The sequence below is a fragment of the Mus musculus genome, chromosome 13 (genome assembly GCF_000001635.26).
Source record: "Mus musculus strain C57BL/6J chromosome 13, GRCm38.p6 C57BL/6J".
NCBI lineage: Eukaryota > Metazoa > Chordata > Mammalia > Rodentia > Muridae > Mus > Mus musculus.
The window spans coordinates 107,549,750-107,576,733 of NC_000079.6; the positions used below are offsets into that span (position 1 = coordinate 107,549,750).

General features: G+C 42.5%; 2 long non-coding RNA genes across 4 annotated transcripts in view; one reads left to right on the forward strand and one right to left on the reverse strand.

Annotated features, from left to right (window-relative positions):
* Positions 1 to 15,651, reverse strand: part of Gm32004 — a 41,769-nt gene extending 26,118 nt beyond the window's left edge. Inside the window, exon 1 of one of the 2 annotated variants that reach the window (XR_382878.4) lies at positions 15,504 to 15,624. This is a non-coding gene — a long non-coding RNA (predicted gene, 32004). Of the gene's footprint in view, positions 1 to 15,503 lie in introns of both variants that reach the window. The other variant, XR_382879.3, reaches the window with a different exon arrangement.
* Positions 1 to 26,984, forward strand: part of Gm31920 — a 46,959-nt gene that overhangs the window by 8,765 nt on the left and 11,210 nt on the right. The window lies entirely within an intron of this gene.

The window sequence follows — 26,984 nt, forward strand, 5'->3', positions numbered from 1 at the left end:
CAGAGTGAGTTCCAGAACAGCCAGAGCTACACAGAGAAGCCCTGTCTCAAAAAGCCAAAAAAAAAAAAAAAGAAGGAAAGAAAGAAAGAAAGAAAGAAAGAAAGAAAGAAAGAAAGAAAGAAAGAAAGAAAGAAAGGAAGGAAGGAAGGAAGGAAGGAAGGAAGGAAGGAAAAGAAGAGAAGAGAAGAGAAGAGAAGAGAAGAGAAGAGAAGAGAAGAGAAGAGAAAAGAAAAGAAGAGAAAAGAAAAAAGGGAAGGGAAGGGAAGGGAAGGGAAGGGAAGGGAAGGGAAGGGAAGGAAAGGAAAGGAAAGGAAAGGAAAGGAAAGGAAAGGAAAGGAAAGGAAAGGAAAGGAAAGGAAAGGAAAGGAAAGGAAAGGAAAAGGAAAGGAAAGGGAAAGCGAAAGCGAAAGCGAAAGCGAAAGCGAAAGCGAAAGCTGTAGAGAACAGCAAGAAAATCACAGGTCCTTAGCAAGACTTGTCCAAGAACATCCACTTCTGGGCCTTCCTTTGTCATCCAGGAAGACGAGGAGCTAGTTACTAGGGGTACAGTATGGATGCTTTTCTCTTTTGATTGATGGGTTTGAGTTATGTATTAATTAACTAAGCACATCTTTGCTTATGATACTTCTGATTTTAATCATATACATGCCCAATCATTTATAAGCATAAGACAGTAATTAAGGTTTTTTCCCCTAAAATTTCACTTATAAGATTCCTTGCCTTATTTGCACGTACCCAAAACCAATCCAGGCTAGATTGGAGCATGGCTTCTAGCTCCAGGATACGTTTGATCACAAAAGTGAGTTACTGGGCCATTCTTAGGGGTTATTGGGGCAGAGTGACTTTTGTTTGGGGTGTGTATGTAGCTCAATGCAGGTAGCTGTTCAGCTATCCCTGTAACTATCTCCCCCCATCTTAGTGCTTAAATCTCTTCCCGTGCTTGCCGGCCTCCCAAGGTGAGGCCATTGCTCTGGCTCTGGGGACAGTGTTCGTTTATGCTACATGGGTTCAGAGCACGCATGATGTCATTTGGTTGGGTGAAGGAGGCATGTGCTTTTCTAGTTATCCCAAAGGGTTGAGTTTAACCACAGCTGCCCTGATACTGAACCAGCCTCACTGAGTCAATGTGCTGGATAAATGTGAGATTTCCATAAAACATAGAAGATCCCTAAGGGAGTTCCATTTTGAACCCAGGTTGTCAGTCTCTCAAGCTCAGGCCCTAACCTCTGCTGTTTTCCCAGGAATGCAGAGAAGTGGTATTCTGTGGGGGATGCTACAGAGAGGTAACTGAGCAAGGCAACCGGGAAAAGCTCTGCAGGTAGGAGATAAAGTGCCTTCCCACAAGGCCACAGGTAGAACCATGCAAACCAGCCAGTATGTTCTCTCTCATCTCATCTGATTTAAGACCTCAACTTCTCTGACCTTTAAAGGTAAAAAGTAAGCTAAAACTTTTGATGAGGAAATCTTTCTCGGGAGGTGGAAACTTAGGTCATATGGAAAATGGTTATGTTTGGTACCTGATCTCCATTTCAAGTTGATTCATCCAAAGCTACCTATTTAGTAGGCAAGGTAGAGATAAAGAAAATGAGATTTTAATGAGATGGTCCATGATTGCTCTTTTCTGTCAGTTCATTGCTTTTCTTCGCAGCCTGAACGTTTGGCAGAGGGTTTTAAAATTGTGAGGTTCCTTGGAAAAATAATCTAGTCAATGGTTGGCATCCAAGAGACCCTTTAATGATGGGGGCCTTCACGGAGCCCCTCAACATTTCTGAGCTCCTATGTGTATTAAGTTGGCTTGAATTTTTTAAAAAAAAAGTAAAAATGAAATAAAATCATACTTCTTTACTCTAACTAGAACTTGCCATATCTCAAGAGATGAAAACTTAGCATTTCATGCAGACGTCTTGCTGACAGCCATGTAACTTTAATGAATAAAATTGAAAACAAAGGCATCATGACACTAACCCCCACACAAATTCCACAAGTTCCTGAGTCCCAGATATGGGGTTATTTGAACCACAACATCCTGTCGTTTTCTTGACATTTAGGTCATTGTGGAACTTTGAGACAATCTCAAATCAGCTTGCATGTCAATACCATCAATTCTGTTTCCAAGTTTTATTTTAAAGAAATCCGTAGCTACTATAGATTTAAAGCATTTTTTAAAAGACCATTTTTTGTCAGTACAGTGTAAACTGTAATTTATGGCAGAAGATTTTATTTGTTCCTGTTCTATCTCCGAGATAATTGACTCAAAGACCTATTACGTTTATTAACAAGCTATAAGCTTAGGCTGGGCAGATAGGTATTCCTCTGTTCAAATCCTCTAAGCTGTCTATCTCTCAGTCATGAGCTTTGCCCTGGTTTGCTCTGCTCCATGTGTGGAAACTCTTGGCAACTTGTTCATCACAACTCCTGGATCCTCTGCCTCATGGCCACCTCTTGCTCTTTCCAAGTGGTCTCTCTACCGCCTTCCTCCCGGACCTCTTTTCTCTCTCTCCATGGGTCCCCTGGCTGGGGTCAGAAGTCTAACCTTCCTATCTCCTCTGCCTATCTGTAGGTTGATCAGCTCTTTATTAGCCAATCAGAGATAATTGAGGAGCATTCTTCATATAACATTCACTCAGGAGATGGTTCAATCATCATGACAATGCTAACATCTACTGTAACCAGATCTCTGGACACAGAAATCAGCATCTGAATATACAGTGCACAAGACCAACCCCCAACAGAACAAATTAATACCAGGGGAATTAAAGAGATGGCTTAGTGAATAGTGCTTGCGTTAAAAGGATGAGAACCCGAGTTCAGATCCCCAGCATCCACTAAAAACCTGGGCATGGCAGTAAATGCCTTCAGTCCCAGGGCTGGAAGTGTAGAGACTAGAGAGTCCCTGGGCTTATTGACCAGTCATCTATCCAAATCATATTGGTGAGCTTCATGTTCACTTATATCCCTGGCAAGATGGTTCAGGATGTTAAAGACACTTGCAACCAAGGATGATGACCCAAGTTTGGTTTCCCGGGCTCAGATAGATCCACACAAGTTGTCCACTGGCCCCCAACATGCAGATTATGACAGGTAAACGTATACACACGTGTATGTGCACACATGCACACATGATAAATAAGATGTGAATTTTTTTTACAGATTTATGTGTTTATTTTATGTAAATAAGTACACTGTAGCTGTCTGACACACCAGAAGAGGGAATCGGATCTCATTACAGATGGTTGTCAGCTACCATATGGTTGCTGGGAATTGAAATCAGGACCTCTGGAAAAGCAGCCAGTGCTCTTATCCACTGAGCCATCTCTCCAGTCCCCAAGATGTTATTTTTTTAAAAATTAGATTTATTTCATTTGAAGTGTATTAGTGTTTTGTCTACGTGCATGTGTATGTATTATACATATGCTTGGTACCTCCAATGGCCAGAAAAGGGTGTCAGAAACCCTGGAAGTGGAGTTATAGATGGTTGTGAGCCACCATGTTTGTGCTTGGAATTGAACCTGGGTCTTTCTGCAAGAGCAAGCACTCTTATCTGAGCCATCGTTCTAGCCCAAGGTATAAGTTTTCTTTCTTTAATTAAGAAAAAAATAAAGCAGAGAAGTGATTGAGATAAGATACGTGACATATTCAACCTCTGTCACCCACATGTGTGCATGTACCAGTACACAGAGAGAGGGTGGGGGAGAGAGAGGGAGAGAGAGAGAGAGAGAGAGAGAGAGAGAGAGAGAGAGAGAGAAGGACGGAGGGAGGGTACAAGAAGAGAGGAAAAGAAAGGAGAGGAGATGGGAAAGGAGGAGGAGAGGAGGGAGGAGGGGGAGGGGGAAGAAAAGGGAGAGGGGAGAAAGAAGGGGAGATGAGAGGATTATAATTAACCACAGAAGGCTACCAGAACTCTTAAACTGAGACCTATTTACTTTTTGTTAAGGAAAAAGGGTAGAAAATAGGGAATGTCTGGAAGCCAGTAAAGGAAAATCGGCACAAGTGGGTCTCTCTCTGGATTTATTTAGAATATGGAAAGGCCATAAAAATGTAATGCTTTTCTTATAAAAAATATTTTATGTTCCCACTGTCTTTAGCTCATGGGAGAAACACCTCATTACAGAGGTCATAAAAGATGTCAGAAACAGATCCTCAGCTTGTGTTCAGCCTTCTCCTTTCTACTTTGTCCAAGATGACCTTACTGTCTCCTTCTTCTCTATCTTTGACCCTTTAATCTCCTTCCCTGCACAGTCACCAGAGCTTTCCCTTTATACCACCGTGGGGTCTCAAGCTCTGAAGTTCTCAGCCTGCATGCGAGCACACATGGAGGGGGGCGGGGTGGGGTCTTGAGGGTAGAAAACAGAGTGGTGTTAATAAAGTAATCAGCTCTGGGTCCCTGTAATAAAATACCTCAACGTGAATAATTTAGGGGGAAAGATTTCTTGGACTCAGAGTTTCACGATTTCAGTCTCTATGGTCAGTTGGCCCCATTGCTTTTGGACAGAGTGGAGATGGAGCATCAGGGTAGGGAATGTGTGGTAGAGAAAAACTGCTGACCTGGCGACAACAAAGACTCAGAGAAGGAACTAGAGCCCCAATGTCCCCTTACAGAGCCAGGGTTCAAGGACCTACCTCTTCAAGGTCTGCCCATGCCCCAGTAGCACCTAAGCCCAGTGGCCTGCCTTTAATATAGGAGGGGCATTGGGAAAACAATACATGTCCAAACCAGAGCAGGTAAGGAACAGTTAGCCATGGCCGGCGGCTCTTCACAGGCACTGTGGATTCATGCTCAACAATCAAAGCTGGTTCTACATTGTCCTTCTGAGGTCTATTGTTCTTTATGAATCTAATGGGCAATTCCTACATACCTAGTGACATCTCTTGGCCATACCTTCCTCGGCCCTCTAAAAAGGAGGCCCCATTCTAACTTCCTTGTATTTTGCCATTTGATGATGCAGGCGAGGCAGCTTATTTAACCATCCAGCCCTTTCTATGTGATTACAGTCTTACCTGGCTGAGGTTGAGAAATTCAAGCATGCAAAGCCATATAGTGTGGGTTCAGATACTGCACTTCCTTGTACTTAAAACTCTCCTTCAGCCGGGCGGTGGTGGCGCCCACCTTTAATCCCAGCACTCGGGAGGCAGAGGCAGGCGGAGTTCTGAGTTCGAGGCCAGCCTGGTCTACAGAGTGAGTTTCAGGACAGCCAGGGCTACACAGAGAAACCCTGTCTCGAAAAACTAAAAACAAACAAACAAACAAACAAACAAACAAAAAACCCTCTCCTTCAGCTCCTACCACTCACAGTGACCCTGTGCTTGTTTATGCTAGAAAGTCTCAATTATCTAAAACTCCCTTATTCAGAGACACACCCCCTGCCCCTGCCCCTGCCCCTGCCCTCTAAACTCAGGTTATATGGCTGACTTGCGTTACTTTGAAATCTACATTTCTCAGTAGAATTTCTGCTTCTCTGCTTTAAGGCAAGAAGGCTTACCTAGACTGTTTTAATCATCAGGGCCTGGAACAGGAGTTCTCAACCTGTGGGCCATAATCCGCTTCGGGGTCAAACAATCCTGTCATGGGGTCACCTATGACCATTGGAAAACACAGATATTTATAAAACAATTCATACCTAACAAAATTACTACAGTTAAGGTAGCAATGAAAATAATTGTATGGTTTGAGGTCACCACAAAATGGGGAACTGTATTAGTGAGTCAAGGCATTAGGAAGGTTGAGAACCGCTGACTGGCCTGAGGATCCTGACACTGCTAGGCCTGACTTACGGATGGACTCAGTTGCTGTTCTTCTATGTAAGCACAGGCCAGGCAAGCTGAGTTGTCTGACTATCTTCATGCCTTCCTTCTTCCCAGAACCCACATTAGAAAAACATCAACCAAACTGTTGAAACCCATGGAGGCCCAAGACATTAGAGCCAATGGAAAGGATGTTACCCTGAGCCACGGGACTGTGCTTTGGCATTGGGTCTGAAGTCATAGGACATTTAAAAGAAGTCGCCTGACCCTATGAATATGTTTGGGTCTCAATCAGCCAGCAAGGGATACCAGCTTCCAGACTTCTTTAGTGCCTGGTGTTTTGTGGACGATAAAGAATACAGCTGTAGAAAAGATTTCAAATGAATATCCTTTTTATAATTAACTTAGAGACAGAATCATTCATAATTAATAATCTCAAGTCCTTAGTAATTATTTTTTATAATATCTCACATTTGGCAAGAAGTAATATGAAGGGGTATTAAAAGAAAATGGGTCCCTGACTGAGGCTTTCTCCACACCACATACTGATGAGAAAGTCCCAACAAGGAGCATTCTCCCTCAGCTTAGACACGCCCCCCACACACACACACTTTTTTTTTCAACATTCCTTTCCTGACTCTCAGTTAGATGTTTCTTGCGTAAGGCAAAGGAAATGCCCCTTTGTGAAAATTTCACCCACTTGACCCACTACAATTCAATTTACCCGCTATTCACCAAGCCCTTGGTACCAAGTCACCTAGGTTTCACAGATAACACTCAAAGAGGTGCTTTCACTCTAGACCACTACAGAGCTGTATGCAGAAGACAAGTTATGTGGGTGAAAGGCCAAATGTAGTACAAGGATTTTTTTTTTTAAGGTAAGTATTCTTCCACTGATAATGTGGAGCAAGGGGGCCCAGAATTAACTTTCTCATCCTGGAGCTACTAAAATAATGAACAAAATACAAAAGCAATGGTTTTTCAAGGCAGAGGATATGGAGGGGGGGGAAGCTACAGAGATTCCTGAATCAGTAAACAAGTGGTGTCCTCTAAAACACAGACCCTCAGACACCTCACGGCCTGAAAAGGCTTTATAGATCCCATTCAGAGATCGAATCTTGAGGTGGGGAGTCCTGTACACCACCTGAGGAAATACAGAAAGATTTCTGGAGACCAAAAAAGCCTGAGTTTACAAGACTGAAAGTGGGATTGCTGTCCCCCTCAAAAGGATGCAAAACTGTAGAGCCTCCTCCTTGAAACTCTGCATAGGCAACACAGTAGCAGACAATGGAGTCTGTTAGAAAACTGCCCAGCGTGGAACGCACCACACCTCCAAATCAGAAGGGGAAAAAACCCACTACAAATAAAGCTCACTCCCACCAGACTGAAAAATCTCATAATGTTTAGGTCATTGGGTAGAGGCCCCAGTATGCTCTGTTAGTGGTAATGAAAAATTATTCACCCTAGACTAAACACACTCTGAGTTCCATGAAATAAATCTTAAAAAACAAGACCCAGAGAAAGCAAACTGTTCACAAGCAACTTAACTGCACCCCAGAACAAAACTCAGTAATATTTATAGGAGCATAAAAATAGCCAGTACTCAACAAAGGAAAATTTAGAAAATATTATTTTCTGTAAGAAATGACCAGATATGCAGAGGCAAAAAATAGAACCAATAAGGAGCAGAAATACCATCCAGTCCAAACCAAGGCAGGATTCACATAGATATTAAAATTAATACACAAGGACACTTCAGCAATTACTGTCAGTATTGCTTGTGGTCAACTAGAGAAATACAAATGGGAAAGATATTTCAAAGTCATATATACATATACATATGTGTACTGGCTAATTTTGTGTCAACTTGACACAGCTGGCGTTATCACAGAGAAAGGAGCTTCAGTTGAGGAAATGCCTCCATGAGCTCCAACTGTAAGGCATTTTCTCAATTAGTGATCAAGGGGGAAAGGCCCCTTGTGGGTGGTGCCATCCCTGGGCTGGTAGTCTTGGGTTCTATAAGAGAGCAGGCTGAGCAAGCCAGGGGAGGCAAGCCAGTAAAGAATGTCCCTCCATGGCCTCTGCATCAGCTCCTGCTTTCTGACCTGCTTGAGTTCCAGTCCTGACTTCCTTTGGTGATGAACAGCAATGTGGAAGTGTAAGCTGAATAAACCCTTTCCTCCCCAACTTGGTTCTTGGTCATGATGTTTGTGCAGGAATAGAAACCCTGACTAAGACAATATGCATATACATATACATATATGTGGGTATGTATATTATATGTAATATATGCATATATTATGTATGTATATATTATATGTAATTTTTATTTCTGATACTACAATATATTTATATACACACACATATATATAACGTTCATTTTTCCCAAGTATATATGTGTGTAAGTGTGAGTGTATGTGCGTATTTTACTCACTTCTCTCCAAAATTACATAATCATTCTAGTAAATTACCAAAATAGTACAATTTTCAGACAAAATGAATAGGATCTATTCTATTTTATAATCTAGTATAGAATCTATTTTAAGTCTCCTAAGCTGCATGTGAAGAACAGTAAAACAAAGGGTTTGGTTAAGAAAAGAAAAAGGGACATAAAATGGAATCATAAAATAATCTAAGAGAAGATAAGAAAAATTAGAGAGAAAAAAAGATAAAATGCAAATAGCAAGGTAGTAGACCTAAATTTAACCATACTGGTAATTGAGTGAGTTAAATAGCAAAATTAATAGGCAGAAGTTGACAGATTAAATATAAATAAACCCAACTATATGTTACCTATAAGAAATACACTTTGAAAGGGGCCATAGACTTAAAGGAGAACAGGGAGGGAACGTTGAGGGTTTTGAGGGAGAAAAGGAAAGAGAGAAATATTGTAATTATATTATAGTCTCAATTTTTTTTTTAAAATAAAAGAAATCCACTTTCAGGGAGAACTGATTGTTTAGTGACAGTTTTCTAACCACAATTTCAATGCACCTCTTTATTTACTTGCATTTAAATTTCTTCTATTAGCAATATTTTTAAATTTTTATTACACAGATCTTGGACTTCTTTGTCGGATTTATTCTTAAGTGTTTCAAATTTCTGATATTATTGTGAATTATATTACAGTTTCATTTAGCTGTTTTCTGAGGCAGGGTCTCACACTCATGTGTAACCCAAACTGACCTCAAACTTACTGTAGTCCTCATGTCTTAGCCTCCTGCATGCTGGAATTACACATATTAGGCACCGTGCTGGGCTTCTGCTTTAAATTTTAATTTCCATTTCTCTGTCGTTAGTAAAAAGAAATACAATAGGTGATACTGGCCTTTGTTCGGCACTACTGTTAAACTCAGTTATTTCTGTGGCTATACTATAACCAGTAGAATTCGCCACATAGATCATCTGCACACGTAGAGGTTTTCCTTTCTTCTTTGAGTCCCTTTTTCTCCCTTCTTCTTGTCCTTCTAGTTTGCTCTTTATTGCTATGATAAACATCCTACACAACCAAAAGCAACTTGAGGAGGAAAGATCTTTTTTTTTTCTCTCGTGTTTCCAGGTCCCAATCCATCACTGAGGGAAGTCAGGGCAGAAACCTAAAGCAGGAATCGGGAGGCAGGAACTGAAAGCAAAGACCACTTAGGAATGTTGTTGCTTTCTGGATTCTCCCACCAGGCTTGCTCTGTTGGGTTCATTACACAGCCCAGGCCCAGGCCTAGAGATGGTACCACCCAAAGTGGGCTAAGCTCTCCCACATCAATTAATAATCAAGAAATTCTCCCCACAGATGTGACTACAGTCAACCTAATGGAGACAGTTCCTCACCTGAGGGATGAAGATTAGTCATCACAATCATCTTAATGTACTGTTTACAACATTAGCACTAAAAAGACCATCCTTGGCTTGTTCTTGATCTTAGAGGGGGTGGGGGGAAGCACAGCTTTTCACCATTAAATATTTTGCTAGGTAAAATTTTCCATCTGAAACAAAACAAGATGGGGTTGATATATATTCTAGAGAGACAAACGGGTAACAAGCAAGACAAATCAATGAAATATAGAATATATTGGATGGTGGGAAGGTCTGGTGGGAACAGGAAATGAGGAGGTTGGATAAAGCGTTAGACACTGTAGCCAGGAAAGCCAAACAGTGTATCTTTGAGTTGTTGCTTCATCTTAACCATTTGTCCCACCCATCCTCCTTTCCCCCGTGACTGCCGCCAACTTTGGGTCTCATCATTTCTGCAGTGTACCATTAAAGCAGCTTCCTGATTGACTCTCCTCCAGACTTGTCCTGAGCCACACCTCCCTCCATATTCCCACCGAAGTACTTCTCCAGTGAGGTTCCCCTTCTTACAGGATAAAATCCAAATCCTCACCTAGACTGAAAAGATCCTGCCGGAAGTTCACCCCATCATGAGTATTCTTTCTCCCCTTGCACCCTACATCCTCACCTGCTCTTTCCTAAATAGACAACTCTCTCATTCCTCTGAGCATCTGCCTCAGCTGTTCCCTGGACTTAGTTGCTTCCCCCCCTCCCCCGCTACATGAAGTATTGGGGATATGGGCTTGTCACGGCTCCCTGAGAAGTGGCTGAATCCACTGGCATGCACAAAGTGTAGCTGGATCAATGTGGTCCATGGCTGAACAACAATCTTCTAGTATCTAAATGCTTCTTAGATCTAATCTTCCTAGATCTTAAATCTATGACCAACTAAAACCCCCAAGTCTTTCTCAGTGATATACAGCCAAGGCTCTCCTGTCCAGTCCACGGTGGCCAGGCTTCTCCTGTGGAGCAGGTAAAGTTCCATTCCTGGTTTTGCTTCTGTGGCAATGTATGACCCTTAGACGACTTCTCCTTTTTCTTTTCTTTTTTTTCTTTTCGTCACATTAAACTTGTGACTATACAGAATCATAATAGAATCAAATAACCAAGATTTAGAGAGCAGATTCCTTAAATAGTCGACACTCAAGGCTGCTACAGAGAGATGCTACACAGAAAGTCTCAGGGAGTATTCATGTTCCTGCCCTGTGGGAGCCATTTTAGCTAGGACCCAATCCGTAAGCACCGTTCCTGACCAAAGTGGCTGATTTTCAATTCTTGTTTAAATCTTTAGCATGGAAGAAAACCACAATGTACAAAAAGCTGGGATGCAAATGCATCTAATCAGACCATAGAACAAATTAGAGCAAGAAAGATCGAACCTGCAGCCAGACCCCAGCATAGAGAAGCCACTGCAGGGATTTTAAGTAACTGATGAAACAGTATTAGCCGGGAAGAAAGTACCCTCCTTCAAATAAGCTTTGGAACATAGTGCTTAAAGCAAATTCTTTCAGTAATATCTTAAGCAAAAATTGAAAATATTCAAATGAGATGAGGGGTTTCTTTTGGTATGCAAGAATACTTCAGTTAATGGAGATTACTATAAAATTATTCTAATTACAATACATGTCATGCTCAGACTTCCTAGAGGACCGATTTGTGATCTTGTCATTTGCTCCACCTCCTCCTGGCTTCTCCTTCCTAAGGCTTCCATGGCTTCCCAGCCTGTGGTCCATCATCTCTCCCCCGCTTGTCTCACAGCATCATTTGTCAGGCAGGCTCATGTCAACCAAACAGCAGTTTATCAAGTCTGCCTGCAATGTTATAAGGGCAACTCAAACTTCTACAGCTATGGGACAACTTCATTTTAAGGGTGGAAGGACAGCAAAACTACCTCAACAAATCGTTGCCAAGATTGAAACTCTTGATCGGGAAGGCTAGAATCCTGAGACCCAGTAAGGAGACCATGTGGGTAAACATGACTGAAAATGATAAATCCTCAAGAACTTGGAGCCCTGCAAAGCCCAACAGAAAAATGCCCTCCCACTCTAGAGGAAACCAAACTCCTTGCATGATAGCACTGTGCAATCTCATCTGAATCAAATGCTCTCAATGATAGTGCTTGTACTCTATGAGACACGACTTTGCTCTCTTTTCTCTTCTAATTACTGCAGTCAGACCTCAGTACAATGTGATCCAGGAAGCAAAATGCCTACTCCTTCAGTACACAAAGGCTTACAAATCCTGTCAAATAGTTCAGATATCAAAAACACACTTGTAGAGTACCTGCTGGTGACATGTACAGAAGGAGTTAATGCAAAGACAGATAGATATGCAGCCCTCTTCTCTGACTCATGACAGTATTTTGGTGCAGACATATGGATATGACCTGAGCACATTACTGGATGGCTTGTGGGAGGCTGGACACAATGATGGACTACAGAGAGTAAGGTTGTGCTTCTGAAATGACCTTGGCAACGTATCAAAGAAAGGTTAAAGGGAAAAGAAATGTCAAAATGGGATTTATTATTTATTATATTGTGAGATCAAACAGCTTTCCATCTGTTACTGCTCCCCGGGGAGTTTCTGAGGATAGCCTTTTGAATGAAGCAGCAAGAAATAAACTGGAAGAGGACACAGATTTTCTGCTCTTAGAACTCAAATACTGATTATCCCTTGAAAACCAAGGTTGAATATATGGTATGCTGCCGTAGAGAAGCCTTCACAATAATAAGGATGATAAGAGGCAAGGCACACTTAAGCAACTAGAGCAAAGTATATGTGATTATTATAACAAAAAAAAAAGTTGGGTGATTTCTTGGTGCTTAGGCATCTGCCATGAGGATTGGGGCATTCCCAATAATGGTACAGAAAAGCATTTCAATTTTTATTTGTAGAATTGAAAAAACAGTGAGAGCTGCCCAAGCAATGATGGTGCACACTTTTAATCCCAGCGCTTGAGAGGCAGAAGCAGGAAGATCTATGAGTTAGAGAACAGCCTGGTCTACGGAGCAAGTTCTGGAACAGCCATAGATACACAGAAAAACACAGTCAAGAGAAGGAAGAGGAGGAAGAGGAGAAAGAGGAAGAAGAGGGGGAAGAGGGGGAAGGGGGAGGGGAGAGGGGGAGAGAGGGAGAGGGGGAGAGGGGGGAGAGGGGGAGAGGGGGAGAGGGGGGAGAGGGAGAGAGGGAGAGACAGAGAGCACTGATGCAAATACACCTTTAAAAGAATTCAACAGTCCACAGACTCACTATGTTGTCATTTCCTGATTCTACAAGTATGTGATTTGGACACAGTGGCTAGCATCAGCTTCCTGTTGGCTCTCTGGTCAATTGAATAAGTCTCTAGGGTAAAAGGGCCAAGTAGGATCCTCTAAAACTATCCAACCACAACCCCATTAGCCACAAGAATGTAGCTGAGACAGCCTCATGTTGTGAAAGAGAATCACTGTCGATATCAGACTTGAAGTATATGGGAATGGTGCACCCTGGCATAGTCCTATATAATTCACATCTAGCCTGTTCAAAGAATAAACTGACAGATCATGATGGATGGCAGTGGGCTACAATCTTAACTAAGTGATAGTCCCAGTTTCAGCTGCTAAGCTAGATGTGATGTCTTTACTAAAACAGACCAACACAGCCTCTGGCACTCAGTATGTTGCTATTGATCTGATGAATATGTTCTTTTCAACCCTCATCAATAAACAGGATCAAAAGCAGGTCTCCTTTCAGTGGTAAGGATGTCAGCTCGCACTGATAGTCTTGCCAAGGGCTATGTGAAGCCTCTTGTGCAATGTCACAAAAAGAGTTGGAAGAAATCTTAATTGCCTTACTATTCCAGAAGCAATGGAATTGGTGGGGACATCATTATTATCAAATTTAACACAGTAAACAGAAGCGATGCCTCTATTGTCAGAAGGTAAGAATAAAGCCACATAAGTATCCCCAATTCACCCCTATAGTGACCCTTTAAGGAGTCCCATGACCCTGGGCATGCTTGTACATCTTTGAGGCAAAGAACAAGATGTTGGATCTTGTGTCTTTTCCAAGTTTTCTATTGAAATCCTACCCAAAATGTGTTGATGGCAAAATACTACCATATTACTATACTGAAGGGCCTATAAAGGATGTTTGAATAAGCATAACATCTCTACTCTGATTACATTCGGGTTTCCTAGACTGGATGTTCATGAGAGAATTTGGCCCTAATGCCATAAGCCCTATAAGCAGAATGAATGTATTTCTCTTCTGGGCATCTAAAATGGTATTAGTGTAAGATATTGGAAGGACTGAGAAAACAGTCATTTGGGTCACTTTCTGTCTTCTGTGGCTCAGATGAAGATCTCCTTTTCAGAAAACCTTGCTAGAGCCTAAGGTCGTAAACCTCAAATGGCTGAGAATAACTCAAAACCGTTTGGGATCTTGTAAGGTCACCAGAAAATATAATAAAATGCATAATCATATTCTAGGGGACGAGGCATCCTCTTGATGAAAGGAGTGTCAAAGATTTTTGGACTATTTTAAAACCACAAAAAAAAAATCTTCAAAAATTCAAAATAGTGTGTGTTCCTCTAGGGAAGATTGTACTGACCCATTGATTAGACGACTGTGAAGTCTGCTAGCTTTGAATTTCTGAGATCAGCAGCAAAGCTGAGTTATGGCACAGAGCTGTCACCCATCTATGTGACTAATAGATTAAGCAGTGCCATCAGTTGCCAATGAAGGTGACCTGTGTATGGAATCACTGTAGCACCCTATATAAGGAAAGGACAGCACTAGATCCTGTGGTTCTGGAGTTGTGCCTGATTTAACTCCTTTCTCAGTCCTAACAAGAGATGTCTTTTCTTATCATGGGGCACTGACTAACCAACCAGCTAGAGCTACCCATTATAGCCAGATAGTATCAGATCCACAGTGATAGCCACAATGCTGGGCAGGCACCAAAATCCCATTCAACTGTGGAAACGTCTAGAGAGATCGATCAAATGGCACAACTAAGTCCATTCTTCCTCAGATTCCTGCATTTCCCAGCTAAGTTCACATCCAAGGCCTTGTAACCAGCCAAGGAGGAAGTTAAAGGACCATATCTTATAAATGTGTTGCTTCAGCAAGACATGAATAGATGAGTAATGGGAAAACTGGCTACCACCAGACTATAGACCATTACGAGATACCTTTAAGGGTGGTAATGGTCACTCCTCCTAGTGAAGAATTTATTGGCTCAAACCATTTGTAAGAGAGAGAATTTACATGACTTAAGGGTATACTTGGAACCATTCTTGGCTGAAAATGTCTTGCTGTATAGGTAAACAACCCAAAGAAACAAACTTAGAGTAATATCTTAGTCATGTCAAGGTAGATGGACCTATGTCACAGGACACATCTCACAAAGTGGCTGTCTGGTTCGCTTCAAGACGCTCCATTGCAAGTGTGGCACTAAACAACTAAACAACAGAATGTCCTATGTAGGCATACTTTTTTTTTTTTGCAACCTACTTTTAATAAGGGTTAAACCTCTCCCCTAGCCCACCACCCAGCAGAGGTAGTAGAAGGGAAATACTAGGATATGAGGGAGGTAGACCTGTTTAGCAATAGTTTCTTAGAGGTGAGCTCTATCTTCTTTCTCAGCAGTTAAGTCCTGTAGCAAACACCAAATGCTCAGAAGCTGCAGACCAGTCCTCTAGGCAGGCAGATACCACACACAAACCGGCAACTACAGTACAGTCCTTTTGACAAGCAGACACCAGGCACAAACCAACAGCTGTAGTTTAATCCTGAAGAAACTTCAAGACTCACCAACTGGCCTGAGGTAAGGCCACAGAAGTGGCAAGCTGCCTCAGGAACCTCACAAGCAGTTCTTGGGCAAGCTTCTCTCAATGGCAGCTTTACCACAAGTTGAGCTGAACAATGCTAATGTAAGGTAAACAAATACATACCTGTTGTTATTGAAGAATAGTGAGGCAGAGCAAACCAAACCAATGCTCACTGCTCATCTCCAACTGCCTATGGGGACATATTTATACTTCTTCACAAGTCCTTTCATATGTTTGCTATATCAAAGCATCCTTTCACGTGTCTGCTTTAGCAAAACATCCTTTCACCTGTGTGCCCCAGTAAAACATCGTTTGATATAACTAACTCTGCAAAGAAACTAGACGTTTCTACTTCATTCCTACTAGGTAGTCTATCTCCCCAGATGCTTCAGGATACATACTGCATCTAGGAGATGAGGCAGGGATAGAGGCACGGGCATGACACTAACAGTATCAATGCTGTCTCACCAAGCCCAGCCTGGCAACTGCTGTGCCAAATGTCTGCCCTTCACAGAGTCCTCTGTAGAGCATACAGCTCTTAAGAAAGCCAAAAGGCTGGTAGCCTTTTTACCTTGAATGCTCTCTGTTTGTGACGATGTGTGGCTCATTCTTCCTCAGTGTGGACACTCATTTGGGGATGGGTTTGCCTTTCTTGATCCTGTGCCTCGGCCAGTGCTAGCAGCATAACTATTCTGACATATTTGCAGAGGATGCCTGAGGACAATTGGTGCCAAGAGTTGGGATCCAGATGACAGGACATATTCCTCTCTCTTGCCATCGCTAGCAATCCTGAAATAGTCCTTAAGGCTCTTCAGAGGGCTAAGCAATATGAAGTTCTATTTACATTCAGTATGGAACACCTCAATAAAGCATATTGGGTTGGCATTTTCTCCTTTACTGTCTCTCAGTTTCCTACCCCTGGTCTTGTATTTCCTAAAATAAAGCCTTGAATTCACACTCTCTTCTTGTGTCTTGTCTTCTGAGCAAATTGTGGCTAAGACACTATTCCATCTACACCTATTAAAATGTTGTTTGTTTGTTTGTTTGTTTGTTTTCTGTGAATAGAGAAGTCTATGTGTTGCAGTAAGCAATCTTTGCTCACAGCGGCCCTGACGTACAGGAGCTGGGTTCCTGAGTAGATACTGTGCAAGCTTTGGAACGATTGCAGTTATGACTCTGATGGCCATCACACTGATCTTGGGATGGATTGTGCAGGTGGTGACCTCCACAATAGTGAGAGTATCTTTCACTAAGCAGAGCATCCTGGCAGAAGCTGCATCTTCCCACAGGAAGGAGTGACGTTCTGATTTGAAAAAGAGACCATCCGTTCATTATATCCAAGAGAGATTTCCATTCAAGAAAGGCACTTTTGTTCTCTTCTCTAGAAAACTCTCTTATAAAAGATTCAGCACCCATCCACACACACACACATCTCTGCTACTCAGCTCTCAATGTTTCCATATTTGGTTCAAATAATTATCTCTACAAGACTCAGAGCAGAGCTCAGTATATAGTTTAGTCTTTGGGCCACCGCTGGTAAGAAACTGTACATTTTTAAGTTGAGACAAACTTTGGAAATTATCTATAGCTAGGAAAACACTCCCATTTGACAGATGAGGAAACTGAGTCCAGAAACATTTCCAAACTTCTCACTGTCATGAAGCTAGGCTCCAGACTCTAGCCACACACTGTCTGGCAGGGTCTCTGGACTGGTATTATTGTCTAAGTCAGGATTTCTTAAACATTTTTTACTCAAAACCTTTTTCTTTGCAAAACTTTTATAAGATTCCAAGTACATAGATACATAAGACAGGTACACAAATCAAACATTACTGATAAAAGTCTAATGAAATTTTATGATGGTGCATTGCTGTGCATACAAATTTACTGTTAGGACATAAGCAAATCTGCACACTAATGAGATGGATTTGCTTATTTATTTTCTAAAAATAATTAAATCTTGGCTGAATATTTAAAACTGCAGGACATAGAGTATCTTTAATGACTTTAAAAGTTGACCAACCTTTTGACTTTATAATCATCAATACTAAGAACATATACATCACTATGTTAGATACAAAATGGTAGAATTGAGCCTTTCCAGATGTTTTGGGAAATTCTTTCCCAATTCCAAGTGAAAATTCATTTAATACCTTTCTGTGAAACTCTGGTCAGCCACTCAAACAGCTACTCTTAAAATCAAAGATTTTTAACCCAATACATTCTAAAGATATACTAATTTTATCTTTACATGAGGAATGAGAATAGGAACATATTGAAAGTCTTTATTTTTATAATTAATAATCATCTATAGGAACAGAAAGTTCTATATGTACAGTAAACAAACAAACAAAAGACCACCATAATTCATAGCATGACTTTAATCTGATCTGGGGCATTTCAGAAAGCATTGATTCCCATAGCATCGTGTGATATCATGTGCAGTACAAAATGCACATGTTTTATGTGCAGGATTAAGGCTGCAGCAAAGCCACAGGATGTGGTATAGGTTCGTGGGGCATTTGATTTTCAACTAATTTTTGTCATTACATATTCTGAAACCTTTGAGTCTTGCCAAATTTTCCATTGCTCACAGGGTCAGAGGCTGGAGACTAAATGGTCCTTTACTAAAAGCAGCTATAGAAGATGAGAAAAGTGAAAAAAAAAATGAAGGACCGACCATCACTGTGCACATTGAAAACATATACTTTGTTCTATGCATGATGCAGGGATCTCATACAAACACTAGGCAACCTCCTTTGAATGGTTACTAGGCACCTGCACAATTAGGAAAGGTGGTTGCATTCTTATTGCTTCAATGTGTATTGAATATTGGGTCAGAAACAAAGGGAGAGTGAAAAGGAATCAAATAAAAAGAGATTTGTTGAACGGGCATTTAATTGTTGTGTTTTCAACAAGCTTGTGGACATTACTCTGGGGTCTTTGGCTCACTGGTGACATATCGCTCAACATGTTCCACTGTTTGCGATAACTGATCATATTTCACTCTCAAATGAAAGACACAACTGACCAAAAAAAAAAATCTAGTTCTAATGCCTCTGGCTAAGAGGAAGCCAAGAAAGAGATGCAGGTAAGTTAGTTTCCAAGAAATGAAATAAAGAACACAGGGGATTGTGATACAACTCAAGCTTTAAAGAAGTCTTGGATCCCCATCTGTGCTTCCTCGCTTGCCTCTACGTGGTCTGAGAGCTTCTCTCACAACCTGCCCAGATGACTGCTTCTGGTCCAACACAGGCTACAGGTCATGATGTGCTTGACACCTTCTGTGTGTGTGTGTGTGTGTGTGTGTGTGTGTGTGTGTGTGTGTGTGTGTGTGGCTGCTCCATCCTCCCATCTGATTCACAGTAGGCAACTCTGCTAGTGCTTAAAGCAAGCAATGCTACCACCAGCAGATGCACACAGTATGAACTAGCACTGTTGCTGTAATGGAGACCATGAAAGTGAAAAGAATGTGCCATAGAGAGGAAGAGCAGAAAGAGACAAAGGAGGCGAGGTTGACTCTACTCTTTTCCCTCTTCGTCATGAGCACCAGGAATGATGATATGGCTGCCCAAAGGTGCACAATGTTGCTTCCTATAAAATTCCACACGGGCATTTTTGCGCTCAGCTCAGACCAGAAGAGCCGTGACCCTCAGGCTTTGGAGCTCTGAGAGCAGGCAGGAAAACCGTGTCACACAGCTCATGTTTTTCTGGCAGGTGGTTCCTTTTTGTTTCAGTTTCCTGTTCGACATACACCCGCCCCCCTTTCTCTCTCAGGGACCGACCCCTGTGTTTGCTGCTCAGTCCTTTATCAGGGCCATATCCTATCATTCTCTGCCCCTGACTTTGACTGTTTACCCATACTGCCTTGCCAACTGCCTTCCAAACAAGCTAGGTCACTGGGAAGCATCAGCAGGAAATGAGGAGACAAAGGAGAAAGGTCAGGGTATTTCTTCTTGCTTTCCTAGACCATAACTGTAACCCTTCAGTGCTGAGGCTTCTACGTGGGGTGCTCCACACAACAGCAGTCATCCCTCAAGTGCTGGAACTGTGTTTTTTACTTTCGTCCAGGAATATCCCTAGTGTCCAGAAGTCTTATCCCCGTGTTTAGCTCTCTCTCCCTTTCACAGCACTGTGTCCGCTGTTTCTTGCTGTATTCGTGAGTGAACCCAGACTCTTCTGTATTAAGCAGCTATTTACCAATTGCTCAGGCTGGCCTTGAACTCACTCTTTGTAACAGATTTTGAACTTCTGTCCAGTGCCACTGAGTGAGGATATAAGCTGTCTCTCAATTCACATTTTTCATTCCCGCCATCTGGACAATTCAGATCCCTGCCAGAGCCTTAGATGATATGTCTATGTGCCTGGGGAAATCCCTTTACCCCCAAGGCCCAGGGATAGCCCTGCACTCTCCCCCCCACCCCCACCCCCACACACTAATTTTGGTTAATCTGGTAGTACATGCTGAGTAACATAGTATCAAATTTACTGACATTAAGATAAGTAGTGGTCAAGACAATGTGATATTGCCTTATCTTAGAGCTCACATTGCATCTCCTATTGTTTCTTGGGAAGTGGGTGTCAGGGTGGAGGGAAGGGTGAACACACGTGTATTTGCGTGGGTGTGCCTATGCATACATGGAGATGGGTAGGGGGGTATTGGGAGTTTTCCTTCATCATGTTCTACCTTGTTTTTTTTTTTTTTTTTTTTTTGAGGCAAATCTTTTTACTGAACCTCACATTTTTTTTTTTTTTTTTGGCTAGGCTGGCAGACAGAAAATCTGTGTTCTCTCCGTGTCCCCTTCATCAATGCTGGGATAATAGGTATGCTTAGAAGCACACTTAGCTCTCACATAGATACTGGGTGGTATTCTAATCTTCACACTTACTCAACAAGAACTCTTAACTGCTGAGCCATCTCTCCAGCCCCAGCCTCTCCTATTGCTGTGGCCTTAAAGATATTAGAAATAATTTCCTTCACCGATAAATATACTCCCAAATTGACAAACTGATCTTTAATAGCTCTAAATCAAAATTCTTAATGACTTCATGGTTCTCTAGCGGAGCCTGCCCTACTACTCTAGTTAAGGAACATTTACAGAAGTTCCAAATCCTCTGTGTTCAGAACACATCTTCATTTACCATCTTTGCACAATATATAGCACTTGAAAACACGACATGTTGAACTCAGGATGATGCTATACATATGCATCAACAGCAGAGTCAACCCTCAAGAAATGATCACCTCTGTCTCCCTCTGAAACCACGATGCTCAACTGAAACCTTATGACTCCTTTATAAACTGTAGAGGTATTGTTAGAAATTTTTTCTGAATCTTCCACAAAAACCCTTAGAGCCAAGAATAGCGTCTATGCCTTTAGTCTCACTGTATTGGCAATTTGTCCAACGTGAGGAGTTGGAGTCCTTTTTTTTTTTTTTTTTTTTTTTTTCCTTCAAGGTAGGGTTTCTCTTTGTAGACTTGACTGCCCTAGAACTTGCTGTGTAGACCCAGTCTGGCCTTGAACTCACAGTGATCTGCCTACTTCTGCCTCCCTAGGACTGGGATTAAAGGCATACATCACTACCACCAAGCAGAGTTGGAGTCTTACTTCAAGATTATTAAATATGTATTTCTCTTTAGAAGCGCAAAGAATTGTGTGTTAGAAAGGCAACCTCCCTGTATCACAGTGAATAGGAGCTGTATGTTAATCCTCTCCATCCCTTCTAAAAAACAATGGCCAACCCTCAAGGAATTTGAGTCCCCTGAAAGGTCTCTCACTGCTGATGCTTACCCAGCTCCTAGAGCTAAGTAGTCATAATGACTCCGTTCTGTTCCTTTCCTCCATAGTCTCCTATAAAAAGCACTTTTGATAACTCTGCTTGATTAAAAAAAATTGAGCAGTAGTTTAGCTTTTTTTAATGGGAACTTTCATGTCAAGTGCAGAAGCCACATCGACATCCCAAATGAAAACTACACCGTCACCCAGGAGGCACTCCGTGCTGGATGAATTCTTGATTTGCCTTGTATGAGACGGAGTTCATGGATTTTTCTCTGCCATTGCTAAGGCAATACTATTAACATGTCAGAAGAGCTTCCTGAAGCAAGAGAGTCTTAGAGTGTTTTCAGTTCTTAATGAAAGACACCAGATGTGATTTCCAACTCCGACTTGAATCGTGCTTAATGCTATCTGTTAACTAGTATGAAAAGCAGAGGCTCCTATGCGCTAAAGCAGTTGTACTCTACAAGAGAAAGAAGGTTTCAGGGCATGATATTCTATCAGATGGATTCTTTTCTGATGTAGCTTGAGTTTTCCACAAAAATTCGATAAAGGGGACATCAACCTACTTTAAATGTCAAGATGAAGTTTTACTTTAAATTCCCATGAATTAAGAAAATGCGCAGAGCCTCCACTTGGACTCTCTCCTCGGCTACTTGATCATTTTTATCTCTTCTGTGTAGCTAGAAAGGGGAAACAGGGCAAGTGTGACGTCTCTGTGCCAGGTGTAGCTGGCCTTCCCCACACAGACGTCTGTTATCTATACGAGGCAACCGAAGCACCTGCTACCTTGCAGGACAAGCCCGATCCAGCCGCGCAGGCCAGGAAACCGGTGAGGGGCTTGCAGAGAGATACTGAAACGGCTTTTGTTTCCTTCCTTCCTAATTTTATCTCTGTAGATGCTTCACTGTTTCCATGGGCTTACTCATTTCCATCTCTGCTACTACCTCATGCTTTTTTTTTCCAGTTGTGTATTCAACCAAAGAAAATGAATAAGAAAAATAATTATGATACTAAAGGAAAAAATAAGTAAATTCAAACCCACCATACGTGAGCCCCTTGGGAGTCTCTGATTAATTTTCATTTTCTTCATTTAGTTCTGAGCTTGGCCTGCTTTAGTAAATGTGTGAATAACTCTGGTCATGGGATGGCTTTGCTCACAGCTCCAGGAAACAGAAATGAAGCAGCTTAACCCTTGTTGTTACTGAGACCGGTTCATAAGAATGCAGGTTCATGAGCAAGTGGTCTCAGCACACATTATAGGCCTTTGTCACACAGCAAGTCCCAAAACAGGAGGTCTGGTAGATTTCTGAGAACAATCAGCTAATATGGTTCTTCAGGCACAGTTATCAATGCTTCCACTGGACTTTCTTGTCCTTTCTTGGAGTCATGTTTGTCTACACATCCTATGTATTTCAAATGTCAGCTCCTAAAAATGTCATCAACTAACAAATAGTCACACACACACAGAGAGAGAGAGAGAGAGAGAGAGAGAGAGAGAGAGAGAGAGAGAGAGAGAAAGAGAGAGAGAGAATCCCCGAGGGATTCAGTTGGAAAAGATAGGTGCCAACAAAATTATGGCAAAATGACTTGTAAAAATTAGTAATTAGGGGGATCATAATATATTGAGGAAGGCTAGCAAAGACTTCCTATAGGAGCAGAGATGTAATCTGAGACTTAGGGTAGGAGTTGGATGGAGTTCCCCAAGAGGATGGAAGGCATGGCATTTGTAAAACACAACTTGACAGAGGTGAAGCAATAAGTTTGAACAGGTATACGAAGGTGACAGATTCTGACAGCAAAGCGATTGTCACGGAAGAGCAATGACACATAATGGGGGCACGTTAGAGAACGAAGAAAAGCACCAGGATTGAGGCTGTACCCTGTAGACTCAGAAAATCACTGAGCATTTGGGGACAGGAAAGTGGCATGGGGCACAATGTCCTTGAAGATAATTTATGTGCCATCAGTGGCCCACATGGGCATGAGGAAGATTTTTCTAGCCCTGCTGTGAGGCCATGGAGTCTTAGGGATGGTGGTGGCAGTGATAATGAGAGAGGAGACTTGGGTGACCACTGCCAAGCATACTCGATTAAACCTTTTAGAAAATGCTTGTTCTACAGATGGTCTCCCATTGCCCTTGATGGCTGGGTAATCTGTGCTTCACTGGGATGCCATGGGTATCCCAAGACTTAAAGTGGGTCAAAATTCATGATAAACAATAGTATACAGTAGGCGCTGCTTGAGAAATAACCTCTCAGACCAGTCCAAAGCATCTCTAGTGATGCATGGTCTTCTTCAATATGAAGAGACAACAGAGTTCTCTGAGATTTGAAGGGAGTCTTAGACAAGAAACTATTGGCTCCATTTTTTTTTCTTTAAGTTGTGGTATTTAGACTGCAGTTGATTGCTATGGCCCCCTCCTCCTGGAAGGAAGGAAGGAAGGAAGGGAGGGAGGGAGGGAGGGAGGGAGGGAGGGAGGGAGGGAGGGAGGGAGAAGGAAGGGAGGGAGGGAGGGAGGGAGGGAGGGAGGGAAGGGAGGGAGGGAAGGGAGGGAGGGAGGGAGAAGGAAGGAAGGAAGGAAGGAAGGAAGAAAGAAAGAAAGAAAGAAAGAAAGAAAGAAAGAAAGAAAGAAAGAAAGAAAGAAAGAAAGAAAGACAAAGTTGGTTTCAGGTTAAGGTTAAGTATCATTTTTCTGCTCGTCTAATTATCTAGATTGTACAGGGTCATTGCCCTTTCCACATCTGAACTCGAGGAATGACTCATCACCCCCAAACCGAAGTTTCTGTTCTCAGAAGTAGCTCTCTGTTAAACTGACTGTTAAACAAACTGGGAATCCAGCAAGAGCAACTAAAGCAGTCGTGCGAATTTCCACCATCCACAGGTTTCAAAGTCACTGGGCATGGCCAAAAAAGACCTCAGGTGTCCTCAAAAGGAGAAGAACCTTGTTTCTAAGAACGTTCTCTTCAGCTTCGCCATTTCCTTCCATGACAGGCATCAGTGGGGTGACAATTAGGAGTGGTGGGTGGGCACTTCTGTGGGCTGGCAGCCTATTTTAACTTCCAACTGTGGGAGTGAGCTTTAACTCTGTGCTAAAATTAAGGGACTCCAGTAACTCCTGTGGTTATTTCAATCAGCTCCCACTTATTGAGTAGCAGCAGCGGAGTTAAGTAATAATATGGTAACCTTGCCAAGACACAAATGAAATGCAGAGTGGTGCCCAGTTGGATCTGAAGTCCCTTCAATGATCTAAGTAGAGAGCCAAACCAACAAAAGAGCTGCTGGCCCTCCGGGGGCAGGGGAGCCAGGGGCATGGAACAGAATCCCTGGCAGCTTCTCTAATGCCAGGGGAAAATTGAAGGGAGCAGGGTCTGCTTGGTCTAGAAATTCAGACTCCACTAAAGAGATGCCAGAAGCCCTGGTGGTCTGGAAGACTTGTTTTAATCTGCCAGAGCCAGAGAGCGCATCCAGCCCAACCTTGGCCCCTGGTGCTTGAACCTGCAGTGTAGTAACAGATGTCATAACCAACCAGGTAAGCAGCTTCCATGGCCACACTGTGAAGGATGCTGTTCTAACTCCACTGCGAAAGGAAGCTTTTTCTCAGCTGAGAGAACAAAAAGCTGTGCTGCCAGCTCCCAGTTCAGACAAGGCCACCCCCGTCAGCAGATAGTGAAAGGGACACCTGGGTAGAACTAGATGCCTTGAGAGAAGGCTCTGTCAGGGATGTGCACAAATGTGGGTCAGCAACCCCTCCATCTTCCCTTCAGAGTTGGAGTCAGGGAGAATGAAGAGCCAGAGACGAAGATGGCACAGGCAGGGGCTAACTATGAACTGATCACACAAGCCTTTGGATTATGCAGGACTTTCTGTCTCACTGTTCTTCCCACTGGCCATTTTCCTCTAGATGATTAAGTTGTCTAACCAATACTAAAGGCACACGGTGCACACAAAGAGTGTCAGAATCAGGATGAGTGTCTATCATAGAAGTCTGCCCAACACATACACCATCCTTTAGTCTATCTGTGAACTGGAAAGGAAGAAAGGAAGAGAGAGAAATGAAGTCTGTCCTGGCACTAATATGTCTCATGGTGTGGTCAACTCTAATTGCACGTACACAGAATCTTCTCTGTAATTCCAGCATTAGACCTCACCCTAGAGAGTCAAATGGAATTGGTGTCAGGGAGAACTGAGACATCTATACTTTGAATTCCCCCCCTCCACCCCCCATGATTCCAGTGAGCAATAAGGCTGACACAAGCTGACTCAGTCACTCCACAAAAGCTCACTCAACGGACTGAGGTTAAAGATTTGACTAACAGAGCAGGCACAGCTCTGGGCATTGCAGGTAGGAAGCTAGCATGTGAAAGGCCATCAGACGGGTGTGTTTTCCCTTCGCAGATGGACTCACTCCACACCCTCACCAATAGGGAGCACTACCTGGACATTGGAAACTCTTGCCCTGTAAGCACATTGCTTAGTCAAGTGGTTCACAGCAGGACACAGACAGCAACTCCAAAGTTACCTGACTGCCAGCTGATTTCACTGACCTATTCTTATTCTATTTGTGATGTTTTAGTAAAATGGCAGAAAAAGAGTTTCACGTAATGTTGTTCAAAAAAAAAAGTTCTTTTGAGCAGCAGATCTGTTATTTGGATAGTAGGATTAATCCTGTGGCATTGCCAACAAACAGTCAGGATTCCCCCACGACCAAAGATGGGGCTCATTAGTTCAGGATTCATCTCCTCTGCCTCTAGAAACTCACGTGTCCTAGTCTCCACTCTCTAGACCATAACAGTTTTCATACTCTCATCAAGGGGCTAGGGCTCAATATGTTACTATGGAGTTTGTTTAAGCCAGCGGTTCCCAACCTGCCTAATGCTGAGACCCTTCACTACAATTCCTCATGTTGTGGTGACCCCAACCACAAAATTATTTTGTTGCTACTTCATAGCTGTAATTTTGCTACTGCTATGAATCATAATGCAAATTTCTGACACGCAGGAGATCTGATCTGTGACCCCCAAAGGGGTTAGGACCCACAAGTTGAGAATCACTGGTTTAAGCACTCACCACTTTATCCTGAAACTGGGACTGTACAGAAAAGTGAGCACCTCTTGTCCCATGAACAAATAGTCCTATTTGACAAGTATTTATTGAAAACCGTTCCATGCCACATCATGACAGGTTCCAGAGGACTTAACAGTAGGCAGAGGGAACCACAGTTCTTTTCTCATGGGGGCATGGAGGAAATAGTAAACAAAATGCAGGCTTTATTAGTCAGAGATGTGTATATGTGTGTGTGTCCATGTGCATATACATGTATGAGTGTGTGTGTGTGTGCCTGTGAGTGTGTGTATGCATGTGTATGTGTCTGTGTATGTGTTTGCATGTATGTGCTTGTGTGTGTGTGCATGTACATTTATGCATGTATGTGCGTGTGAGTGTGAGTGTGTGAAATTATAAAGAGAAACTTATTAGGGTTACTGAATCCGGAAGACAGGATCATCCAACATGCTGTTTGTAAACTGGAGAATCAGAGAACTCAATCCAAGAGTCTGAAAGCCTCAGAACATGGGGACCAGTGATGCTGTCTCAGTCCAAGACCTGAGGGCCTGGAGGCCTGGAAGTTCCCCCAGGGAGCTATCCATGTGAGCCTATGCTGAAAGGCCAAAGAAGTGAGAGCTGGCTATGCATAGGTGGTGGATTTGCTGGAGGAGAATGGAGTTTGCACACACTCCCTGGCTTTGTCTCTCTCCATTTTTATCGCATGCAGATCCAGCCTACTGGATGGTACCACTCACATTCAGCATGTCCTTCCCCCTCCATT